This window comes from Lolium perenne, chromosome 5 (genome assembly GCF_019359855.2).
Source record: "Lolium perenne isolate Kyuss_39 chromosome 5, Kyuss_2.0, whole genome shotgun sequence".
Lineage (NCBI taxonomy): Eukaryota > Viridiplantae > Streptophyta > Magnoliopsida > Poales > Poaceae > Lolium > Lolium perenne.
In genome coordinates, this window is record NC_067248.2 from 32,045,469 (window position 1) to 32,050,691 (window position 5,223).

Genomic DNA, 5,223 nt, shown 5'->3' on the forward strand with positions numbered 1-5,223 from the left:
CTCCCTGGTCCCCTTAAACCCTAAATAAAGCATAGTGGAGCTAAGGAGGGAGAGAGAGCAAGCATGGCATGGCCATGCCGGCCACATGCCGGCCATGCCGCACCACCCCCTCTCCCCTTGCTTCCCCAACCCTGGCCCCTGCGCCACCGTGTGCCACAACCTCTCCTACGCCACCCTAGCCCAGCCCTGGTCGAGGAGGAGCTCGACAACGCCGAGACCAGCACGCGTCCATGGCGCCCTGGACGCCGCGCACGTCGCGCGTGTGCACGCCGCGGGCACACACTGGCCACGCGCCGCGCCGTCACCACGAGCACGCCCTGGACTCGCTGACCAGCCGTTGAGCATCGCCGCGTCGCCACGCAGCCACCAGACATGCCCTCGACCCCGACCCGTGCCCGCCGTCGCCGGAGACGACAACGCGATCCCGCGACCAACACGGCAGACACGGAAGCAATGCGACCAGTTTAGCCACCGCCCGACCCCGCTGTCGCCGCCAATAGCGTCGCCAGGAGCCGTAGAACACTGCCACCACCTCGCCTAGCTCGATCGCTTGCCGGAGAAGCCGCACCATGGTCGACTTCTTCACGGCCACGCCGCACCCTTGGCCAACTATAAATACAGCGTTCCCTGGACGAAGTTGAGCACACCATCTCGTTCACCATCCTCCCCTGTTTCTCCTCCACCCAACCACTCACTCGATTGTCGCCGGAGTTGCTCCAATTTGAAGATCGGAGCCCGCCAGTGCCGCACCTCGCCGCCGTCGATTGGAGCCGATCCAGGAGACGCCGCCGGTGCCAGGAGCTTCGCCGTCGTCCACATCGACATCACGCACACTGCCAGCCACCGCGGGAGCCCTGGTTAGCTCTCCCACCCCCTAGGCTCGCCGCCAGAACCTCGGCATCTCGCCGGAGAAGACGATGGCTCTGAGCCGTCGATCTACTCTCTAATCCTACGCTCCACGTCGCCCCGTACCGTTTCGGGTTTTAAAGGAGGCTGACGGGTGGACCCCACCCTGTCAGCAGGCCCGCGCGCACTGGATGCGCTGCTGGGCCGTTTTCCTCTTTTTAAACAGTTTCGGCCCACGTTGGTTTCCCGCCGGCCTGTTTAATTCAAATTCGTTTTAAACATTTTCCAAACAATCCAATACTGCCCAAACTTTGAAATTCAACCATTTCAAATTGGCTAAACCAAATTTAGTGAATTTGACATTGTTAGAAAGCCACTGAAATTCTCTATCCAATGCCACTGGCCTCATGGTCAATTTCTTTGTAGAATTAATGTGACAAAAATAACAAGCCAGGGACTTTTCCCTATTCAAATAATTCTTAAAAATCAACCAAAATATATATTAAGTAAATTCCAACTCTAATAGCTCACATTTGACTTACACTAATTGTTTATGCAATAAAATGGTGTGGTCACTTTGCATGATCATGCCATGGTTTTGTGAATGGATATTTTGACTAGTTTAACTAGTTGATATTGTCCAAAACTATTAGAATTAAATTGTGTGAAGTATTACACTTCATTTAAACTTGTCTCACATGAATTCATGGGATGTTTGGACCCCTGGTTCCAAACTCTCTTATATGAATTTCTTGAGATTTAAATCAAATGTAGTGTTAGTTAAATGGTATGAGGTGTTCCACCTCATTTAAATCATTCTCCCAAATGATGATGATGATGAACATTTGATTTAGGTCAATATGAGTTCATCCATGATTGTTGGAGAAATTAAATCTTAAGAAGATTTCAATGAGAGGAAATTATTTCTCAAGAACCCTATGGAAACTATCATTTACATAGGGAATACACATTCTATTTTAAATCCCACAACCCATGCACCCTAGTTTATTTATGTGTGTGCATAGAGTAGTTTGTGTGTTTATTTGTGATGTGTGGAATAGCCATTGAATTAGTGAGTAATTATACTCGTATTCAAATTTAGACGGTAGCACCGGAGAGTACATGAAGAAGAAGGTTGCTACCAGGAGGAGGAAGAGGAACAGTTTGAAAACTACCAAGGCAAGCTAAATTACTATGCAAGCTTTTATCCTTGCAAAGTGCAAAGCCCCTTAGGGCATGGCACCATGTTTCTTATCTTTTCTTAGGTGAACCCACCCCAAGTTTTTTTACTTGTTTTCTAAATGATTTACTTTTATAGTTAACTTTGGTCGAAGTACAAGTTGGGTACTAGAGTAGTGAGTTAGTCTCTTCCACGCAAGGCAAGATAGCACCCCTCATGAATTAGAGCTAGTGCTAATAGACTAAATGTGACTACTCTAGATGGGAGACTTGTGATTTTGAAAGGATTTTGAAACCTTGGAATGAAGATGCATTCCATTGAATGATTTTTTTTGAAGGTGAATATGACCAAGAGAAGATGGTGATTTTTGATAAAACATGATGTTGGTTTGAATGCGATACCTTTCCAATTCTCAAGTACCCCCACAATACCTGATTATGGGTAGGGCTTAACTGGAAGTTTATGCGTCTTAGTATGGGTTCCCTCTAAACAAGCGTCATCGGGGTTATGCCGAAAGCTGCCTCTACCACAAAAGAAACGATACGATATGATGCGAAATGAGGTGAATGTCCGGCCCAAGCCCTGTGCAGTTCCCAGGTTGACAGTTGGTCTTCACTGGGAGGCCAAGCTCATGGGGAGAGGTGCTCATACTAGGGTTCGTAAGTGAAAGGTTATGGTTGATGATCCGCGTACTGTGTTACGATTATTCGGGGAAATCCCGACGGATGAAATCAAATGTTGTGGCACAAGTGTGCAACCTCTGCAGAGTGTAAACCTATTCGAATAGCCGCGTCCACGGTTACGGACGGTTGGAAAGGCCATACAGTTTCCGATGTCATATCTTTGAAAATGATGTTGAAAAGGTTGATGGTGAAATGACTTGTGGTGAATTGAATTGAAATCACCACTTGAATGGTGGGAATGACACTAATGTTCCCCCCTTGAGTTAGTTAGCACTTGAGTAAGCTTTTCTCAAAACTTTGTGAACTAAAACTAGCTTTATGCAAATAAACTAGAGCTTAGCAAACCCTACTAGAATGTCTAGCACCTCCATTAGTATTAGTTTGCGAGTACTCAACGTACTCACGGCTTTGTCCCTGGCTATTCAAATGGCCAGAGTATGAAGACGACCAAGGAGATGACCAGCAGGATGCCTACGACAACTAAGCGCCTTCCGACGTCAAGCGTTGGCCTGTGGACTAGAGAGTCCTTGTATCTTACGCTTCCGCTATGTTGAACTATGAACTTGTGTTTGTTCGTTGATCAATAGATCAACTATTCGTGTAATATGGATCATGTGATTCCAATTTGTAAGGCTTATGGTTTGTAATGAATGATGACTGTGATACTTAACTATTATGCCTCGCAACAACAATATTCCTGGGATTGCGATGTATGACATAATAGGCACTCGGACTTAAAAATCCGGGTGTTGACACCAACTACCTGTATTTACGGCGGCGTAGGCAAGTGGACACCATGTGGCTAGTCGCTGCCCTCATCGCCGCCTCGGTTTCCGCGCGGGAGACCATTAAACACCGATGACCAACCTTTCCGCGTCGTTTCCGATGCGAACCTTCGCATCCTCTCGCTGACAAGACGCCCCCACCCGTAAAAACCGTCGTGCCGCGAGGCGCCAGCGCGCCCGATTCGCGCCCTTCGCGAAGGCCGGCACGGGGTTGCCGGCGCTTCTATTGGACTCGAAAATCGCCGCGCTATGCCAGCTCCCAAAATGCTATTGGGACCGTGGGTGGAGATGCTCTAACCTATCAGTAGCTAGCAACAAAGAAATTGCTAACTAAACAGTGGATTAGTCTCAGTACACTGAAATACTGTCTATAGCAAATCAAGCGTATTGAAATATTGTCTCCACTCGAGCTGCTGGCGCCAGGCCCAGATTGCAGCGCGGAGGATGTTGACGGGGGACGAATATGCCATGCAGGATGCGGGGGTGGGAGAGCCAGTGTTTGGGCCAAAAAGTGTAGCTTGTTTTGGGGATTTTCAAGACAGTTCTTCCGTGAAAAAAATACACCACACGTCAGTACTGTAAAAACTGAAGTCAGTGTGTCCATGCACGAAGCAAAGCATCCAGGTGCTTGCGGTGATTGATTGAGGTGCACGTCCTCCTCTTGATCTTATCGCAGCCATGACGGAAACATCACGATGGCCATGCATGTTCCCGTGGTGTGTACATATATGTCTATGTTGTCTGCATCGCACTGCATCTTGCAACAAACAGACCAAGTTTAAGAATACGAAATTTTCAGCCATGAACCTAACAACATCCAGGCCCAAAAGAACAGGAAAAACAGGGGATCTAGTGAGGTACACGGTCGCTCACCCCGCAGCGGTACGAAGGAGGTCTGGTGTGAGATCGCTCACCCCGCGCTTGGCGCTAGTGAGATTCTGTTCGGCCAGCTCCGCTGCCACTCCCGGATGTGCAGCCGCAGCACCGAGGCAGCCAGGGCCACGGGGTTGAAGACAACGTCGCTGAACGGCCTGGTGCTGGACACGGCCTGGGATCTAGCCACACCGGCAACGGAGCCTGACGCTGCATCTGCTTCGAAGACAGGTGGCGAACACATGAATTGATCCAGATCCAGAACCAGGGACATAAAAAGAACTCGAGATTGGAGAGGGAAAAGAGGTAAGGATGGATCGGTGCCAATCTGGGCCGGCGTGCTAAGGGATCGAAGAACTCCTGTCCTGGAGCGGCTGCGGGAGCACGACGGGCGGTGCGAGGTCCGGCAGGCCGCAGCTCAGCATCGGATTGGGGTGGGGAAAGTGAAGATGCCGGGACGAACAGCTGTTTTTTTTTTTCCGTTCGATGGGTAACGCTTTGGGATGACTTGCCGGTGGCACAACATGTAATTTTGACAAAACATAAGTGGCAAAAAAAAAAACGGACGACGGAAACCCTTTTTGCTTTATTATTAGGCATAGAAGTGCATAATTACATATTCAATACCACAATAGTTTTTAAGCTATTTGTCCCATGAGCTATATATTGCAAAGGTGAATGATGGAATTTTAAAGGTAGCACTCAAGCAATTTACTTTGGAATGGCGGAAAATACCATGTAGTATAGGTAGGTATGGTGGACACAAATGGCATAGTGGTTGGCTCAAGTATTTTGGATGCATGAGAAGTATTCCCTCTCGATACAAGGTTTGGGCTAGCAAGGCTTATTTGAAACA

The 5,223-nt window shown here is 48.5% G+C and overlaps 1 long non-coding RNA gene across 1 annotated transcript; it reads right to left on the reverse strand.

The window, feature by feature from the left end:
• Nucleotides 1–3,992: 3,992 nt before the first annotated feature.
• On the reverse strand, nucleotides 3,993–4,903 carry LOC127304497 (uncharacterized). The gene is made up of 2 exons (XR_007853410.2): nucleotides 4,368–4,903; nucleotides 3,993–4,245 (listed from the first exon to the last, which is right to left on the reverse strand). It is a non-coding gene; the product is annotated as an uncharacterized lncRNA (long non-coding RNA).
• Between the last annotated feature and the right edge of the window lie 320 nt (nucleotides 4,904–5,223).